At 42.0% G+C, this 21096-nt stretch overlaps 1 long non-coding RNA gene across 4 annotated transcripts in view; it reads right to left on the bottom strand.

Moving 5' to 3' along the window:
- LOC114011717 (uncharacterized) overlaps positions 1 to 21096 on the bottom strand; it is a 59634-nt gene that overhangs the window by 8638 nt on the left and 29900 nt on the right. Inside the window, exons 2-5 of one of the 4 annotated variants that reach the window (XR_008748828.1) lie at positions 17902 to 18119; positions 11743 to 11928; positions 5435 to 5588; positions 3467 to 3552 (exon numbers count right to left, since the gene is read on the bottom strand). This is a non-coding gene — a long non-coding RNA (uncharacterized LOC114011717). The other 3 variants (XR_008748827.1, XR_008748826.1, XR_008748829.1) reach the window with 3 other exon arrangements.

Genomic DNA, 21096 nt, shown 5'->3' with positions numbered 1-21096 from the left:
AACAAAAAACCAAACAAATACCCCACAACTACTTACAAGCCTTCTCAAGACTTAGAGTGCTTCTATCCAGAAACCGGATACAAATAAACATGCTACTTTTCCCTCTTTGTAGCTTCGAGCACTGATTAGCAAGTGCTACCACATGCAGTCTCATTAACCTGATTAGATTCAGGTCAGAAAAAGACTCACCCAGCTCTGGGGTGAACCTGATTAGATTCAGGTCAGAAAAAGACCCACTCAGCTCTGGGGTGACTTTGGAGCTGTGCTTGAGGAGTACTAGAAGCAGTTGTCTAAAAGCTAATGACTGGCCCAAACAATGAAGGGAAGTAAGATTTTATACCCTGATAATGACATTTGCCCAGGTGGCCAAGAAAGCCAATGGTATCCTGGCTTTTATCCAAAACAGCAGCATAGGGAAGTGATTGCCCCCCTGTACTCAGCACTAATGAGGCTACATTGCAAACCCTGCGGGCAGGGTTGGGCCCCTCACTTCAGGAGGGATGCTGAGGTGCTGGACCATGTCCAGGGGTGGGCAACAGGGCTGGGGAAGGGGCTGGGGCACCAGTCTGATAGGGGGGAGCTGGGGTTGTTCAGCCTGGAGAGGAGTGATCTCACGGGGGGACCTTATCACTCTCTGCAACCACCTGAAAGGGGCTGTGGGCAGGGGGGTTGGTCTCTGCTCCCAGGTAACAAGTGTCAGGATGAGAGGACACAGCCTCAAGTTGTGCCAGAGAAGATTTAGATTGGATATTGGGAGGTGTTTTGTTTTTTTTTACAGAAAGGGCAGCCAAGCACTGGAACAAGCTGCCCAGGGAGGTGGTGGAATCATCATCCCTGGAGGTGTTTAAAAACCACATAGATGTGGCACTTAGGGACACGGGTTAGTGGTGGGCCTGGCAGTGCTGGCTTATTGGTTGGACTTTACAGCCTCAGAGGTCTTTTCCAACCTAAACAATTCTATGATTCTATATCCTTGATCTGCAGAGGAGGGTGGACTTTAATGCAAATGTTCTTGTCAGGTGGGAGTTGCTCTATTCGTCTACACATGCTCTGCTTTCTCAGGGCAACACTACTTTTGTCCTTTCTTAATCTCACTTTCACTGACTGTTCAAAGCCTGGAGTTTTGCTTTTGCATCACTTCAAGCCTCTGAAAATCACAGCCTAGTTCTTGTAGACCTCTACAAGCATCATCATGGCTAGAACTGTGAGACAATCACAGAGGAGCTTAATTCCTTCTGTTCAATCTAGTGGAAAAGCTTTCTAAACTCAGTATCTTCTTGTTACTCTATCAACATTTCTTTCAAGATTTAGTGACGTATCTATGCTATTTCTCCTGATCTACATGAATATTCTCGGGACCTTTTCAAAATGTGTTTACTACAGGGCAAAAGTCAGTTTTACCATTCGTTAAGTGCAAAATTCATATCTTTAGACGCAGCTTAATGATAGGGGAGAGAGAGAGGCTGCAATGGCATAGTTCAAATGTAATTTCAAATTCAGGGTTGTTGGGATGTTTCTTTTCAGCCACTGCAGCCACTCAGACAAGGAAAGGACTTAAATTCCAGGTTGTGGGTTAATGCTTATTCTGGGGCTGTTTAGTCTTCTCCACTTTCTAAAGACAGCGTTTCCCAGGATTTTTCATTTTATTTAGGTAGGATGACAATTCCTCCTGCCTTTCTTTTGATATCCAAAGCTAATATATTTGCCCTTCTCATTTAACTCAAAAGTCTGTATGCCTGTTCTTCTGTTAAAGGGAAGAGATGAAAAGTTAACTACTTCTTCTCTGAAAAGGCTGCTTTTAAGAGTTTGGATGGATCTATTTGACTAACAACAGAGAACAGGACAAAAAATCATATGGGTTACAATAGGAAATAAAAGGACTTGTCAGTGAAGACAAGAATAAAGAGGCCAGCTGAATTGTAAGGATGAAGGCTATGCTAGTTCTCCACGTGAACTCTGTGCTGTAGGAAATCAGTGGAAATATGAAAAGAAATCCAACAGGCTCCAGAAAGTAAATAAACCTGTGATATGTGAACCTCATCAAATGTAAAAAACAAGGGCTAAGAGAGAAGGCGTTGCAATAAGGACTAGGATGACTCAAGCAAGTATAAGGATGTCAGCAAAGGCTGTAGACAGGTTGAGGAGTAATTCTGGCCAACTCCAGTCAGCTAGGAAATTGTCCCTCAGCCCTCCTCTCCACCTGAAGTGAGGTTGCTCTGGGGGCCAAAGCAAGTCTGGGGCTGGGAAAGCCCCAGCATCTCTGCTTGGAGCAGTAACTGTGTTCAGGATTATCCTTTTACTGCATTTCTACTTCACTGTCTCTTCAAGCCACTAAGCAAAAATAACATACAATTAAATTACATGAAAAAAAGTCCAGGTAGGAATAAAACACTAGTCTTCTGCTCCTGAAAAGAAGCAAACTCTCCCCATATGGTTCTGTCTGGTGACAAAGCCTGGGACGTGCTGAAAAGCGCTCCTTGGGAATGCAAGTCTGGACAGCTTTGCCAAGCCTGGGGAGCATCAACCGCTCTCCCCGAGCAAGCCAAAGCCCAGCAGTTTCTCAAACAGCAGCCGGTGTCAGGCTCTTACTGAACGTACCCTGCTCTGGCGCTCCAGCCCCTGGGCAGCAGCACGGCTGCATGTAGAGTCTTGTGGTGGAGGGAAGAGGGAGGCAAGAGAGCTCCCAGACTGACAAGCAGGTTTTGCGGTTTTGTTTAAGATGCTGAATCAGAGTTTCACCTGGAGGGGAGGCAGAAGGGGATGGATCATGGTTGGCAGGTGTCTGCAGGAACACTCCGATTCGCCTATCTCTAGGCTGGCAGACAGCACTGCTTGGCTGCTGCGTTTGTTTCTGCCGCTCCAAAGGCAGTTAACGTCATTGGCAGACATGAACATGCTGGTTCTTGTTCTGTGGCCCTACCAACAAGAGAAAGCTCCTTTGAACAAATCTGCAGCAATTTGAAGAGATAATGAAATTCAGCATCCACCCAGGCTGCTAAGCATACTGAATTATGAAAGGCTCAGAGCTCAGTTTACCCTGCCAGACTGTCCTCTTTGCCCCAAGAGCAGCTTCTTGTGTTGACTGCACTTATTCCACAGTATAGGTCCTAGAAATCACTCTGAGGGGGTGAACTGTTGCTCTGCATAATCACAAATGGTACAAACACAAGCAGCAGGTCTTGATCATTGAACATGCAATGGAGAAGCATCACTGAAGCCTGCTACCAGCTCAGAAACAGCTGTGCCATAATTGCATAAAGTACTAACTAAGCATCCAAAATGGGGATGGGCCAGGTTTTCATCAGAAGTACATTAATATTCTTCACACTGCAGTGAGCACCAGTAAACTTCTTAGCATTTGGCAGCGCTTTGATTATTGACTCCAGTGAGCTGTTCTGTAATTTTCTGCCTTTGCCACGGATCATTCCCGTCTGTCCAGTCCTGTTGCACCAGTGGATGTACCTACCTGTGCTTCCCAAGCTGTGTTGCTGTGCCAGGTCACTAGATGGTGTGCAACTGTGCTGGTGCAGGTGAAGTCAAATCAGGAACAGGCTGAGAAGAGGAAGTGGAAATAAGATGTTCTAGTTCAAGTAGGAGAAGGTCAGAGCAGTAGCAATGCCTTCAGGTCAAGATTAGATGCATGAGCAAAGCTGGTTGGGAAAAGCTTTCATAGCTCCCAGTGACCATATTATGCCAAGTTTACACCAATCTTTTTGTGCCCTCACTTCCCCGTGTATTGAAATTCACAAGGAAGACAAATAGCTACTTCATTGCCATCTGTTTTTATTCTGCTAGATAATGTAATCAAAACCATTCTATATACAAGAAGTATTGGTTAACTAAATAGCATCCAAAATACAACCTATGTATTTTTGAAAGGCACCAGTATTTGTTGACATTCGAGACTGGAGCAGCTAGATCAAGACAGGGCAGGTGACAAACCAGGCATTTCTCTGCGCCTTTGCTATTGTTTGAAAACTCCCATGGAAGGTTGTGGGGGGTTTTGTAAAAAATAAAAAAAACAGTGGTTGCTGAAATAGAAATTTATTTTCTGAATTTTCTTTGAAACACTGCAGTTCTTGGTTTAAGGATGATTTATTTTCCATGTTTGGTTTCAGGAAACTTGAAAAAGAAGAAAGTAAGAAAAATGTTTGCATGTGGGAGAAGGCTTTCTTGAATGTAATCTCTCCTCCCTTAAAAAAAAAAAAAAAAAAAAAAGCCAAAAATTATTGCTGCAGATAGTTTTTGCATTGGCTGAAATCTTCATTAGAAACTAACAAGCACATAAATGAACACACTATCAATCAAGTTCAGTGACTTGCCCAAAGCCACAAGGACAAACAACAAAGCAAATCCCTGAGTGCTTAGATCCAAGCCCCATGCTCTGCTCCAGCCACTGGGCCTTGCAGATCGCAATTAGCAACAAGAAGACAAGATCTACCAGAGATAAGCGGGCCCAGCTCAGTCTCTGACTCTGCTAAGTTTGCCTCAAAGTGGTTATGTGGGTGGTGCAGAATTTGTCAAACAAGATGTTCACAAAGATCTCCCTGAGCACAACCCAGAAAAAAATGAAGACAACCCTACCATAAAGTGACACATAATTCAGCTGAAGTGAAACATACTGATGCAACAGCAGAGAATAACTCATTCCCCTTAGGCAAAACTCATCCAAAAAGTTAATAATGAAAACTGGAGGACTCCAAACCATTATTTTTACTTTCCAGGCCAGCAGCAGGGATAGCTTATGTGGTTGGCAGCTGACTCCTGAGTTTTATTCTTGTTTCCACCACTAACTCACTGTATGATCCTGCAGTGTCACTGCTTTGGGCCTCAGTTTACTGATTGGGGCAAGGTGGCTCTAGGCTGATTAAAAAATATTTAACTGATAGGTGTGAAATATTCCGAATGAATATGGATGGGGCTCGATGTTGAGGCTGATGCTGATGACCTTTTCGGAGCCTGCTTTCTCTCTGTGGTTTAGAAGAGGGTAGAAGTGGGAAACATCCAAGACATGCGTATGTAGACTGGAAGGAAAGAAGGACAAGGAAGGGGAGTGATTGATTTATGCTGCTGTTCCTATTCTAGGTACTGTGAGAGCTATCAGGACCACGTCGCTGGCTGGGCAGGAGCCTGGTGGCTGCAGCTCCCGGAGGATGGCTTTCAGCAACACAAAGGGTTGTACCAGCACCAGCCAAGGAACCGGGCAGGCTTGGGGTGGAGGCTGGCTGAACCTGCACTGCTGACAAAAAATGGTGCTAAAACTACAAACGCAGCATCATCACGTTCTCTGGCCAGGCCTCTATGAATGTAAATCACTCGGTCCTGGGAAGTCAGGGCAATTTAAACTTGGTGAGAGTGCAACCCTGAATCGCATATAAGTTGCCCTTTAAGGTGGTCCCTCAGGGACTGCATCATGGCAGGTGTTTGCTTTCACCTGATGGCTTCCAGTTCCAATTCGCTTACAGAATCAGCAAAAACTTCAGAGCTCCCTCCATTCATTATAGGGCAATTGAACCGAACCGATGTTTCTGTATCTGTTGTCCAGGCAGATTCTTGAAATCAAAAGATAACACATCTGCTTCAAGCTTCTGCAAGAAAAAAGAGAGTAGCCCTGCAGGTATATGGGGACACAGAGTTCAAATTTGCTGCTGTCCGTGGCTATGACTCAGAAACCATGGGAAAGAGGTCAATGCCTTAACACTGGCCCATTTTTACATGCATGCTGGTCTGTAGTTTGGGAATGGAATACAAATGGAACTCATTCTTGGAAGGTCATTGAATTGAGCTGAACTGACCCAACCAGTTACTATTGGCTTGTAGAAACACCATGGACAGCAATATTTATGATGATTACCCTGACAGGCTGAGTAATTGTTTTGCAGCTAAAATGCTAAAAGCAATGGAACTGGATTTTCAAAAGAAGTATTTCATCAGAACTTCCTAAATAAAATATTTATGGGAAGTAACTGGAAAATGGAACTGGTGGCTGGATTTGTGCTAATATATGTGTGTGTATGTATACATATGTACACAGATATTTCTGTATAGATGTATAAAATTGTGTTGATCAGGAAAGGGGAGAAAGCAATCTCTTTAGACTGAAGGATTCCATGAATCTTCCTGAACGTGTCTATTGCTACTAATGTCATTAGGACCATCATTTCATTGGTAGTACTCATACACATAAACATATTTTCAGGGAACAGAAATGTAAAAATCATGAGAGTTATACATGGTCTAGAATAGTCAGTGTAGTTTATAGCACAAACCTACAGCTTTGAATATTTAATTTTAGAGTTACATGAATAGTGAGAATGAAGCAATTTCTTTCCTCAGAAGTTTGGGTCTAAAGAATCTGTACTTTTCAATCAGTTGCCTTATTGGGTATGCCACACACAATATTACTGCACGTTTTATCCTGAAAGAATTTTCACATCCCGTCTATTCCTACCAATTACTAAAAGTCTGCACTGTGGAATTAAGCAGGTGAACTACTGCAGCGGCTCGTCTCCTTATCTTCTAAACACTTCTGGTGCGGGAACAAGAGTTTGAAGGGACCATTTTTACACATTTGTGCTGTATACAAATCTCTACTTATGAGTTACCAGGTTATCTTTGCTTCAGCTAGTAAGTGAGATTCGGATCTGCTTTCAAATAAGCTGAGACATTTTAAAAATGGAGAATGTAGGTCAGGTGTTGATTTGCAACCAGTTCATGAAGTCGAATTCTTTGGTTACTGGATCTTCAAGATACTTAGATGCTGAGGTTTCTAAATTGGCGTGACCAGATAGACACCACAGCTGCATGTGGTGGAAAATGTGTGTGTAAGCGCTAAGTTGTGGAAACTACTTTTATAGCAGGTGCATGGCCAACGCACACGTGCATCAACATGACTGCTTTCATGGAAGCGTGATTCTCAAGGCTTAGTCAGTTTGAATAATCAATAGCCATGTCCATACTCAGGTACCTCTTTAAGGCAATGCCTGGGAATTTACCACAAGCTTTTGTTAATGCAAACCCATAGCTAAACCCTGTCCAACCATACTACACTGGAAACGGCCCTCCAAGGAACACTTCTTTTTCATAAAGGGATTTCCTTCAGTGCCAGTTCACAGCCCACTCCTTGCTGTGCGTTAGAGCCACCGTACCACTCCCTTCTCAGCTGCTGCAGAAGCACATATATATAATCACTGCACAGGAAACAAACCATTGTCTAAGTTTCACGACAAGTACTACTTTTGTGTATTCATGAATACCACAAAACCACTAAGTAGTCAAGTTAAACATAGATACTCTGAACACACAAATGTGAGCTGGATTATATGTGTTTTTGGGGTTATTTTGGCAGGTTTTGGATTTGAGAGTAACCTGGGTTACTGAAGTCTGCTATGCCAAACTCAGCTCTGGTCCCTGGCTTTGAATGTCATGCCCAGCTTCCCGGGCACTTAAAGGACACAGAGAAGAAACATTCCTCTGGTAGATTTGGCAGGAATCTGTTTTATCAAAGCCAACAGAGGTGGGGGAGAAGGTAAAGCTTTCCAAATTCAGGTCCAGAGGGACCTGGCAACTCTGCTGTACTCTCAGAGATGCAAATATAGAAACTTCCATGGGTGGTGAGTAAATGGGACAAGAGCTCAGGATGACTTCATCCTTTTTTCCCATTATTACCAGGTATTCTGTAATAGCACTTGCAGGCTATAACCAAGACTGGGACCTGCTGTGCTAGCACTTGTATGGACAAGCAAACAGACACTGCTTTTGCCCCGAAAGGTTTAGACTGAGATCCTGAAAGCAAGATGATTTCGACTTTAAAGACGGTATGACAGACAAAGAGCAGCAAAAGAGGGAAGCGAAGTGACTTGCTCAATGTTAGGAACACTTCAGAAGTCTTCTGCTGCCTGTTCAGCCAGTTTAGATGCTCATGGGCTGTCCCAGATAACTACCACAACAAAGTGGAAGTCACTTAGTGGAATTAGAAGCAGAAGCTATGAATGTTCACTCATAGCCCACAGAGTTCCTAGATACCAGCTACAGTTCTTTATCATTCGAATTTTTAGCTCTTTGGGGACTGATTTTGCTTAGTATCTCTCTGGTTTCCCACCAAACCCTTTGTGAAGAAATCAGACATTTGTAAAATTGTAATCTACGTAGCAACAGTTAATCCACATCCTGAAAGTGATTTTTGATGTATCTGCATATTTTTCAGTTTCTCTCTCTGTCCCTATCATGATATCTGGGAGCATTTGCAAATCAGTTAAAAACATCATACCCTATCAGATATGAATAACTATGTTCCTTCTCACCCATCCCCATCCACGCTCCAGGCTTCCACTTCCCTAGGCAGATTTCTCAGGAGCAATCTGAGCGAATAGCTAGCCTTGCTGGGTGCTTTGAAGGGCAATACAGGTTAACTTTGCCAAACCATTAGGGAAAGCAAGGTGTTGCTTAAGCTGAAGGCCCTGATTAGGAAATGCCTTCATCCACAAAGGTGTATGCCGACCCCACCTGCACACACAGAAAGTTCAGATCACTTAGATGCAAGTTTGCAGTTGATCTCAACATCTGTAGAGATGAAAGGAGCTGCAGCATCTAAACCATGCTGGGCTTCATTTGGAGAGATCCAAACTGGGAATTTAGATTCTATTGCAACTGGAAACAAACCGGTAACCAGTCCAGCCTGCCAAGCAATGCAGCAATTAATGAATGCTCCCATAACCTCCCTGCTAGGTTATTCCAGCAGCACAGTTTGCTCTATGTTTAGTTTGCTAGGGTTTCTTTCTAGAATCTTAAACACCATCAGTCTGACAAGCCCCAGTTCAGAGACCTGGGGAAAGTAAATTACACCACTGAGCTGCCACTAGCAAGTAATACTTCCTGAGTTGCAAACACCAACTTAATGTGATGTGTTTCAACCAGAAAAAAAAACACTTTAGGTGCTGGAGTGTGAAGGGAGACACAGAAGAAGCCTTGGAAAGCCATCCATTAATACATGGCCATTTTCTGTTACGTGGGACAGCCCTTCTCTCCTTGCCTTGGCACGAAACTGAAACCCAAGTGTCTCATGGAGGACAGAAAGGGCATCCCTGGAGTTACTCAGATGAAAGCTGGGACACAAATGAGACTTGGCCCTTTCTGCTCTTGCTCACTGAATCCTGGCAAAGCACCTGGCTGTCAGGGAGCTCTTTGCCTGAGCTCCCAGGCTGAGGTGGGAGTCCCTCTTCTCTGCCATTGCCACCGCCAGGCTTCCCACGTGCCATTTATGCATCCAGAGCAAGTGGGATTCTTAACTTCCTATTGACTGAACTCCCAAATGGTCTACAGTGATTACTGCACTTAAAGTAAACCGACCTTAAACTCCACCATTTAACATTCTTTGTCCTTTTAACACTCAGTCCACTTCTTGAATGACCACACTGTCTGGCCACCAAGACATAATCTTTAGACTTTTCATGCTTTGGCATCCCTTAACATTCCCTATAACATGTGACTCACATATATGCATCTTGCTTACAGGCTGGAGAACACTGTGTTCTCTCTAATCCTGAAATTCTTGGCTCAGTACATTCTCAAGTTAGCAGTTAATTCTGGTTCGATTTCTGAGGGACACTGAGAAATGAAAAGCCAAAATACCGAGTACCTCACTGCAGCGGACCAAGGGGATTCCTCTGACTGTAAATTTCTTAACAGAAAAATGTCTGTTTTTTCTGGGCAGGCCATCACGAAAGAAAAAGAAAAAACACCTCCTCCTCTTCTCATCCCACTCATTTCTGTGTGGGGATTTGGTCTATATTTTTTGAGGTCCTGAAGGATTTGGAAACCTTTTTCTTTATTATAGTGTTGGACTGAGAATTTCCTTTGATTCCTCCCTATTTGTTTTAAGGGAATTCTTCCTGTTTACATAAATTAAGGATCTGGCCCCTGGTTTCCAACCCAACCAAGGACGACTCAAGTACAATGAGACAGATTGTCCTTGCAGGATTTCTAACTGCGTAGAGAATCCAAAGTGCCAGAAATCTTGTGGCAAGCACGGTTTTCAGGGAAATTCCACCCCATAGTTTCCATACATGTCATATAAGTAATATCACCCCAGACTATAAACCTTCTGAAATCAGCCTGCTGCATCCAATGCTTCTGGCTATATAATAATATGATATATTTGTGTGTGTGTGTGTGTGTATGTATGTATGTATGTTTTTTCCTTCTGCTTTAAACTACCTCACTTAAATTGTGACACCAGCATTTCTCATTCCCTCTGGAAGTGCGGAAGGACAGAATTTATCTGGAGGGTCCCATCCTTCACTGGTGAAAAAAGTGCCACTGAAACTAGCTGCAGTGGTGGCATGTGCTGTCAGTATAGCCAAGTGACACGTCAGACGCTTCGAGAGCATCCTTTGGAGCTAAAGCTCTGACACAGTAACTCATGCGGAGGAGCAGGAAGCTGAATACTGAGGTTCAGTTCTGGATCTGTCCTGGCCACAAACTCCTAGCATTTGACAGTAATTTTGATCAGATGAATTCCTCCTATCAGGAAGAAAGGCAACGTACGCCGGTACTTTAATTTCATTTCAATTTGCTTTAGCAGAGATTTATAATTATTATAAGGAATGATTTTATAATGTAATTCTGTGTTGTCAGAGTAGGTTAGCTTTATGACCTGCTTTAAAAAATAAATGCAGCTTTAATTAAAACAAAACCAAAGAGAGAAGTACAGTCTTGTACCAACATGTTGCTGTCAGCACCCTGCTAACTGTCTGAATTGAACTGTAAGCCTCTGCTCAAAGATACCAGTGCCAAAAACAAAGCTCATGGCACATTTAAAGGTACCGCTGGCTTATTTTTAATTTGTATCTTAACTTAGTATTGCTGGAGGTTTTCTAATAACAATTATGATGACAGTCAAAAATCAGACAGCGATGAATAGCAAGCTTTAGTAGGCTGTCAACTTTAACAGAAGCATAGCTGGGTGCATCAATAAACCCAACCCTCCTTTTGCTTAGCAGCCGTGCATTTCCATTACCTGAAATGGAGTCACTTTTGGCTTAACCTAGTACGAGATCAGAATCAGACTCATTAAATTTAGCCTTCAAGCTGCCATCTTTCATGAGGTAAGATGATTTTGCTTCTACATAATGGATGTCACAGAGCTCATCTTCAGTACATGCTCACACTACTTGTAATTTTCTGTATTTGCATTACCTGACATGTGAGACAATATTAATGCTATATCACACTGAAGTCTCTCTGACATCAGCAAATAGAGCCACCATGCAAGCCAGAGACTTCCTAGCATGCATGCACCACACAGAGCCCCTTTTTGCCCTTACGTCTCCCTCACAAGGTCAGTGATATTAAGCTGACATATTAAACCATTTTAGTATCACTTTATCAGTATTCTTCATGTCTTAGTGTTCATCGTGCACCAAGATCCAAAGAGCTGTTGCTTGGCTGATGCTACATGGCTTGGTATGGTTGATATATAATATTCTCGTGGGAAAAATACGATTCCCTAGAAGTCAATGAAGATTTTGATTTTGATTACACTAATGTTAGTTTCAATATTAATAATTCTATTGATTTCCTTCTCATTAACTTCAGAGTTAGAGAATTATCTAGTCCATAAACTACATTTTGGGATAGGTATTCATTTTTTAATTATTTTTACTGTCTTGCTAAAATGATTTAGTAAGTGGATGAGAATGCTATGGTAGGATTAATTATGGGTCCCTGGTAAGTGGTACATACCTGGCACAAACAGGTGGCAGTTTCTAGGTGAACAGCGAGATGCAGAAACAAATGGGTGAGAGGCAGATGGCATCCTTTATCTCCAGCCCCTCTGTGCAATACGTTTACCTGTGTGCTCAGACCCACGCAAGAATCCACTACCATGGAGTTTCCCAATGGGGACCTCAAGGAAGGAGTCTGCAGTAGCTGTCAATATTAAAGAATCAAGGCCATGTGTGGGAATGTAAAGCCAAATATTTGAGGGACAATTTAAAGAAAATGAAGTCTCTTCACTAGCATACATTTTTAAAAACATCTTCTACAGAATACATGGGTGAAAAAAGTAAAAAAGAGCTAACAGTTTAGGATTTAATTCTCAAGCAGTTATCTCAGGGAAAAAATGTACTTTTCAGAAAACGTATTTTTCCAGCTCAGATTGTCTAGTCTGACACTAAGACAAGCAGCTTCAGATATTATAATACTTCCTTTAAAACTGCTATACTAAAACCTGAATTTCTTTCTTCCAAGATGGATGCACTAGTCTTCTATCTTGGTGTCATGGGGTAACAGATGGGTAACGCTCACTTCTGTGCCAAATCAGAGCTTGGTTTGAAAAGTCTTACGTCCTAAATGTTTTGTTCCATTAGAGAGCTGGTAAATCACTCCTTCTAAACTTTTTATTACATTTCTAGTCTTGGCAATTGGTGAATACCCTGAGAACCTTTTCAGAAAATACATAGTAATTTATAAAATGTATTTGTTGTCATTTCTCTCTTCGATTAACGCATACCTGGTCATAGGGTCAGGTCTAGAAAAGTGTTCCTTTTTTTAAAGGCCAAATATTTGAGAGAGATCAGCATACAGCGTCTGACTTGTGCTGCTCGCGGCTTTGGACACCGCTTGGCCAAGGGCCATCTTTCTGTTCTGTTACTCCATCGAGCACTGATTCACAACTATATTTCAGGCAGTGTCGTGCAGTAAACAGTAACCATCATCAGCAACTGTACATATCACCTGAGGCACTAAAACTAGTCAGGAGAGATGCAAAGATAGTTCTAATAACTCCTGAAACACTTTTTAATGTTACATGCCCGTGATAGGTTTGTAGTTATGAAAACCTATCAGGATCCATTTGGGATGCTTTGCACTGCGACTGGGAGTCTCTTGGAGTATGTGCTTGCACAGAGCACATGTCACATCTGACACAGAAGTGTGCCTGGTGTTCCTCTCACTCTCATTAGTCTATTAAAACATTAAAAAAAAATATTGTGGTGTATAAGAGAAGTGATTGTCTGGCAATAAGGTTTGCTCTGGGAGACATGACAAGTGTCTAAGCTATATGCCATTAAATGCACCGTGCTTCTTAATGTTATCTTGGGCTAGAGGGAATATTGTGTATAGTCATGGAGGAGGGGGAAGGGTTCTGATCCTGCTTTTTGAGTAACAGTTGAAGGATGGTTCCCCAGATAAGACCATATTCCTTTTTCTCACCACATATAAACACATTTTCCCCTTCCTCCCATCTCAGGTTCTAATGTATGTTAGAGCTCAGTGGAACTGTGATGCTGGATTGGCCTTTACTATGACTGCATGCTTAATAAATTAATAACTATTTTCTTGCTTGGTTCCTCTTGCAGAATAGCTCAACAACAATACAGTGGGTTAGCTTGGTCTCACCCAGTTTGGTGGAAAGTGTAGTCAAATGCTCAATTATGGAGCTTCAAATGATGCTTTTACGCTTGGGTCACGGACCTGTGCAATTGTCCCAGTGGTTCTGAGATCAGACCATAAATAACAAATGAACTCAGTTTTGTTCTGGTCTTTGCGGACATGTCTGACACATACATGCACAATAAAACAGGAATCCCTAGACCCCATATTAGAAGTAGTGCAAAAAAGCAGTTTCAAGCTCAGTCTCCACATTGATTTAAGCTGGATTCCATTTTCTGTAAACATGCTAAAACATGGTGGCATTATTTCCCAGGGACTGAGGAGTCTTCCTTTCATCGCTGTCAGTCAGAGCTACATCAGCTCAGCAGTGGGCAGGGTTGGGAATGGTGTTGGGAGAAGGAGAAGGAACAAACCTTTTGGTGTCCTATAAACACTGTTCCTCCATTTGGGGTTTGGGGGATTTTTTTCAAAAAGCAAAAGTAGTTGAAATGCCCACATTTAAAAATCTCAGCCAGCTGAACTCCTTTTAGTAACACAAAATCACTCGAACAATCTCTTTGCCTTCGTAAAGATAGAAGAAAGAAAACAAAGTACTTATATTTTCCCTGTTCAGATTTAAGCGAAACAAAATGTCTTCCTTTTATCCCGTTGGACAAATCTAACCCGAGGTATTGAAGAAATTCCCCCCCAGAGCTCAATGCCTCTGTCTATAATGAAATACAAAGGAAAACAACTGCTAACACAAGTAGACTTTGTACTGCGTGAACGACTTTCCCTGTATTAGCAAAGCAGACTACTAATATGATATGATGGGACATTACTAATGCAACAGAGTGTAACTAATGCAAACAAAATATGTTGGAGTGCCTAGTTGAACTGAATAGAGAATTTGTTTGTCTGGGGACCCAGATTCCGAAAATCAGAGTAAATCCCACAGAAATAAATCTTACAGATAATTCAATAAACAAGCCAAGCCCATCAGATGCACCAAGCCGTTTGTGGGCACTGGAGACACAGGTAGATCCCAGAGACACAGGTAGATCCAGATACCTAATTCCCACACTGGCTTTTGGAGGGAGCTGGGTGCTTGTCTGTCCTTGGCACTTTGGAAAATCTCATCTTGTATTAATAATAAATGATGATAATTTGCATTGACATAATAACTAAGTGTATGTGATTACCAGTAAAGGCTGTAAAACTGTTATTCAAGTCTTTTTGAGCGTTGCTGTCATTGACTACAAGGCTGCGTGTTCATAGCAAGTTCATCTCTGAGGCACAGCTAGTTATAATGCTCTCTGAAAAGAGTAGCAGGGGGGGCTTTTGGCCTCCTTCCCCCTCCTCCCACTCTCAGCTCTTAATGACGATATCGCCTGCTGTAAATGGGCAGGTTGGTGCAAATGAGAGAACCCTATCCCCAGTTTCAGCTGCGGGTAATATCTCCCACAGCAAAGGGTCTGCTTAGGCTTTGATGCATCTCCCTCAGAAGACCGCCGAGGAAATGGAATATCGTGTGCTCCCCTGCAACCTCGAGGGCTCTGCGCTTCGGTGGGAGCTGCTTTGCAGCCAGTAGCAACTAGTCACAATTTGTTATTAAAACTGCAGCTCCCCACTGCTTGCTGCTGCTGACTACCACGAGGCTGGAGTCTACTCAAGAAACGCAGAGAAAGCAGAAACGGAGAATATTCCCAAGCTCACCTTTTAATGAAGGCATATGGCATTCAGGATATTGTTATTCATGTAGTAATTGGCAACGGCATACACGTATTAATGGTACCGCTCATCATGCTTAGGAAATTTTGGAATTGCTCCATTTTAATGGGCCATAAACACTTACCTGAAGTAAAAGTATATGGCAAATACAAAGAAACATGAATAATTCTTTATAATTGCACACATGTATTTATGTACACACACACATAGCCATCAGGCAAAGCAATTTTTTTTTTCATAATTATTACTGAACTAGAGAGCAAACTGCACCTAAATTGTTCTAAATCCAGATTAATAAATTTGATTTGTGACTGACAAGTGAAGGATCAAATGCAAGGCCCTGAGACTTTTCCTGGGTATTTGGGGCTGCATATGAACCGGAAGGAAACAAAATGAATCAGGCTGGCTGCAGGCGGCTGCAGAGCTTAACTGCAACATTTTCAGTAAAACTAGGGCTTGACAAAACAGCATCAACTCAGGGAGACAGGAAAAAAACACCCCTTCACAGTCGTCCTTCTACTGAGATATTAGAAAGAAGCGGGGTTGTGGGTTTTTTTAGTGCAATGAGTAACTGGAGTTTTATCTGGCTACTGATTCTTAGAGATGTGAGTGCATAGTTTATATCCTTACTAAGGAAAACTTCTGTTCTAATCTCTAATTGTAGAATTAAAACTTCTGCTGCTATAGCTATAGCACTATCCATATGGATAGTCTGGTTTAATTTCTATTTCAAAAGATTATTTTTTTTAAGTTCAGTTGTCTTATTCAAGCTAGAAATAAGAGCTCTTATGCCAAAGTAAAAGTTTCACATGGAAAGATAAGGAGCAACAGTGGTTTAAGCCAACAGCTTTAGATTTCTGCTGCTGAGAAGTATCATCAGTTTGAAAGTAGACCCGCTGAAACGAAAGGGCCTTCTTAGAGGAGGGCATAAAAATAAATTTTATTTGCCAGCAGTGGGGTCTGTGTCTATAAGGACTGAAAGGGTACATATTTCAAACCATTAAAATAAAAGAGTACATTTCTGTGTGTTCCAAATTCACCAAAACTCACCTAACTGTTCATGACCAGACATTTATGATGTATTTTCAGAGGGTGCTCAGCTGAGCAGTCAGCAATACCTATGTACTGTATATAGGAGTTAATGACCTCAGTGCTGATTCTGATAATGATCTGCGGATGCAGACCTTGTAATTCTGATACCTGGTGTCTAAAAATGAGCATCTGACACTCTTTTACCTCTTCTCCTGCAACCAGAAATTGCAGTACTTTTGTCCCAGCTTAATATCTGAAATATAATTCTTGCAAAGACCAGCCCAGTGAGGCTGGATTTTGTATTTCTCTATTGGAACCACAACTCCCCTTTATCCTTATCCTTCGACATCTGGTGTTGCAGGTAGGATACTCTGGCTCACAGCATCTGGGCTGAGAAATGTTTTCTCTCCTTGGAGTCCAAGGTACTTCAGAAAAATCCTTCAGAAACCATTTATCAGATTCAGCGCTGGAATGTTCAGTAAAATTTACAGTGAACTGCCTTCTTTCCCTTCCTGCACAGTTGCCCCAGACTCACTCCAGCAGAGCAGTTGTTAACAAATTGGTTAATTGCCAGTGCTTTGCTGATGTTCGCTATTCTGAATCAGGGATAGTCAACTCCATTCATACCAATTTGGAAATGACCTTAACTGCTGTTCAAAAATAAAACAGGATTTGTTCTGAAGTTTGAAAATCTCACAGGCAATTATTTCTTCTGGTAACTGACTCTCAGCATCCGTACTCATGCTTCTTCACTGGCAGAAAGAGAAAATGAGGAGTTTTATCAATAATGGGCTGGTTGGCAGCTCAGAAGGTCTGCGTCAGTCCCTGGCTCTGTCACGAATCTCATCAGGACCTTAGGCAAGTTGTCTCACCTCCCTGCGAGGCTGGAGCAATGTTACTTCATTTCCTGCTCTTTAAGGTGTTGTATTCGTCTAGATTGGAAACTCTTTTTGAGAAGGGTTGCGTTTGTAGGGTTGGATAGAACCTGCCGCAGTGTAGCCCCATTAACATCACAGGATTCTCAGATGAGGTGATAATATTCATAAAAGTAATTAAGGGAGGCAACAAAGAGATATCAAGCAAAGGGGTGATCTTGCAACATTTCTGTCCTCAGACTGAAACCATAAATTTCAGAAATCTTGTGAAACAACTTGCTCTCCAGAGTTTACTACTTGAACTTTTTGGAACAGTAGTATTTCAATTGTTTGGCTACAGCTGGAGAAATATCCAAACTTTTGGGTGCTGACTGGAAACCTCCAAACTTTCTGAGGTTTCTCTATCATTGACATAAACCACACTCTGTGGCTTTCAACAATAACATTTATGCTGATTTTAGCAATTCAAATCCAGATGCAGCAACTGAGGTTGGCAAAACAGATGAGCCACAGGCCACTTCTATCTGAATGTGCAGTCGCTTTTGATAACAGATTATCTGCACCATCATGGACAACCAAATTCTCATATGGCTTCTCTGATGTACAGGAGCAACATCAGTACCGTGCCAGCCTACAACGGATATAAACAATCTGGAAGTTTTTGCTTTGGAATACCTTGCTTGCATGTGAGAGCTGAACTGACTTGAACATGTAGCAATGTGCTTTTGCAGGTTTGGTGGGCATAAATTCTCTGCTCAGAAAGGATGTCTCATTTAAAAAGATAAACCAGCCAGAGGGGAAACAAGCATCTTCCAAAAATGCATGTAGGAAAGCAATTCACAGAGTGATGGCAAATGCCATGTTTTAAACGTATGCAAGCATCTAGACTCACCTAGATGTAACACTTGCTTCTCCAAGGGTTGTGTGCGGACCACTGTCAGCCTCTGCTGGCAGGTGCCAGAGTTGTCCAGCAAAGAGGCAACTAATCCTCCTCTTGTCCAAGTGTCAGGAACCAGCAGCAGGTCTGTTTGGAAGAGCCAAGTAGAGAGTACGTATCGTCAGCACATCTGTGATTGCCCACAGTCTTCAGATGTGAGATGATATTGAGTCCTGCAAGGGAAAGTATAATAATAATAGACTTAAGTGAAGCTTTGATTCAACTTTATGAACAGGAGAGAGGCAATTCACACTGCTTACCCAGAAGCAATGCTCACACCAGGGAGTTGGAGGGAGATATTCTATTAAAAGTATCACTTCACAGGGGAGAATTCTACCCAGACTGAGATATGAAATGGGAAATTTCAGTGGGAGCTCCATTTTCTGTGGGGGAGTACAATGGAGAACTTGTTTTGGTAGCCAAGCTCCTAATGGAAAGATAACTTCATCCTTAAATCTCAAGTGATTTCTGCCAATTCATAACAATTTACACCTACAGGGCATCAGCAAATTAAGTCCAACTACATTACTGTCATACAAAGAAGTATTGGGTACACTGGAGCATGGAAAGACTGACTTACGGAATGACATATGTTAAGGAAAAGAAATAAAATTCAAGAGTCCCAACTCCCAGTCGCCTGCTGTAATCACTGTACCTTGTTTTTTAATACTCTTCCACTGCTGGAAATAAATGAATTATTTAGGTTCTGCCTGACCATTTTTCTCTTTCCTTTTTTAGCGTTTTATGCCTCGACTTTAATTCATTCCCAGTATTTTTTCCATTTTAGTTTCTAGCAATAACATTATTAAATTTCATGTCTGCTTCCGTTTTTATTTCCATCTTTCACCAAAAAGATATAAAGTGAAATGAATCCAAATGAGAGAGCTTTTCTCTTCAAACCGCTCTCGGTATCATCGTTTCCTTAATTAAGTAATTGAAGCTCTCCCAACACACACAACGTCATTCAATCTACTGCGGTCTCTCGTATATACTGGCACTTAGATTTGTTCCTATAGGGGACTGTTTTTCCAGCCCATCAGTCTCTTTGCATCTTGCTTCTAATAACCTCTCGGGCCTGTTCCTCCTGGTACCCCACAGTGCACGTGCAACACAGCTTTAAAACAAGGAAACAACGTATAGACAAGGTTACTTCAGGGTTATTCATAAGGCTCTCTATCCTGGGGCTTTATGGGCCCGGTCTCGATGGATCTGACTTCCTCACATTTCTGGCCGAACAGTTATATTCCTTGCTTTAGTTTTGTGTTTATGCCCTTAGTTTCTTCCTTTGAAGTGAAAGTTTTTACATTATTAATTATTATTTTTCTTCTTTTACATCTTAGGCTGTCCAAACCTCTTTTGCCACCTCTTTGCTGAGCAGTTGCTGTCTTCTTTGGATTCTGGAATAACATTTTTCTATGCTGGAAATCCTGGCTAGAAAAGTGTCCAGACCAGAAATACATTTTCAAAGGGCGAATAACACAAAGCCCATGCTAAAATTTAGCAAATCCTCATCCTCATGACAAAGTCACCAGGAAAACCTCCTAAACCCTACTAATTTAGATAGATCCTCAACACATCCAGTATTATACAGCTATGGCTGCAGTTGTTGGGAGTTACAGCAATTTTTATTGTTGTTGAAAGTTTCTCAATGGAAAATGGAGATTCTATTTCACTATTTTTCAGGAAAAAGATCCCCTCAGGAGTCTAGATGATATTTTTCCTGGGGTCAGGAGGGAAGGAAGAGCAGATGCTCTACGTTCCTTCTCTTCTATGGACATTGGATCAATCACTTCCCTTCTCATTCCACTCCCATCCTTCCGATGCCAAATCTAGCTAGGGGTGGGGGAGTCAGCAATTGTTCTCTTGCCTGTGAATTTAGGATGATAAAGAAGGAGATGCTATTGCAATTGTGTTTCAAGATTGGGAAGAGATGCAAAGAAGCCCAGGAGAAGGCAGAGAATGGGACTGTGCTGTGGATGTGGTGGTGGTGGAGCTAAGCCATGGCTGGAAGTGGCTTGAATTAGAGTCAACAGCATAGGTGGGAGGGTTGGAAATTAAATGGGTGAACTCAAACTTGAGGTTTGAGGAGAAACAGCTAGTAAAAGTTGTATTTGTACAGAGGAGATATTATATGCAAAAGCACTAGAAAGGGTTTCAAGCTTAAAATCTCACAACACACCAAATGGCCTAACTTTTCAGACCCCCTAATCTCAGAGCTTTAGTATAAAGATCTGGAAAACTGACATCCAAACTCATATTCCTGTGAGCATCCTTACTACTTCTCACTGAAGTCCTTATTCTCCTGAATAGACCTAGCTCTGACTTTACATGTGAATTATTTCTATTCCATAATTTTATCATATTATACTTGTGACAGCCTGATGGTGAGGAGAGCATCCAGATCTGCTTGGAAGAACTAAATCCAAACAGAATTAATGAGTAGGAGAGTTGTGTGACACTAGCAGGAATTCACTCCACTCTTCCCTGGCCGAGAATTTTGTAGAATGGATCTGTGTGACATCCTTTGCAGGCTGAGCGTTCGTAAGCCCAACCTGTGACACTTCAGCTTATCACACATCTGGTGAATGAGCGGCCTCCCAGCTTACGGCCACTAAAGCAGAGGAATTTCACCATCGATCTGGAGAAGCACTTGAGACAATAGGAGTAACAGGGCAATAAAGATTGCAATATATCACCGAACTCGGCCTCTGGCTTGCACAGAAGAGAGCTGCATTAAGATCATTACAGCCTGCCTATGACTGATCTGAAGAGAGTAAGTCAGCTCTAGGAAGGAAAAGAGCTGCTGAAAACAAAACAAAACCAAACTAACTAATGAAAAAAAAAAAATATATTAATGTGACAAAATCTCTTTTGCCAGCCTGGACAGATGCCTTTAGATTCCCATTCTGCTGTAAGCATCTGCCGATGAAACACATGCACTAGTTAAACCAAATTATTAACCCCACCTTGCCCCTACAGAAACATCCAGCTTCTGAAATCATGAGTTACACTCACAAAAATGGGAAAGGCAATGAGAAAACAGGAAAGAAACAAAACCCAGGAATCCACCTCTTGTGTAAGTCCATACATCAGCAAAATGCTGAAGATGCTCTCTTACTGGAAGCACAAGGGCAAGCGTTACTGTCTCCG

This window comes from Falco peregrinus, chromosome 9 (genome assembly GCF_023634155.1).
Source record: "Falco peregrinus isolate bFalPer1 chromosome 9, bFalPer1.pri, whole genome shotgun sequence".
Lineage (NCBI taxonomy): Eukaryota > Metazoa > Chordata > Aves > Falconiformes > Falconidae > Falco > Falco peregrinus.
The sequence above is the reverse complement of the archived record's forward strand: the minus strand, read 5'-3'. Positions and strand labels throughout refer to the sequence as shown.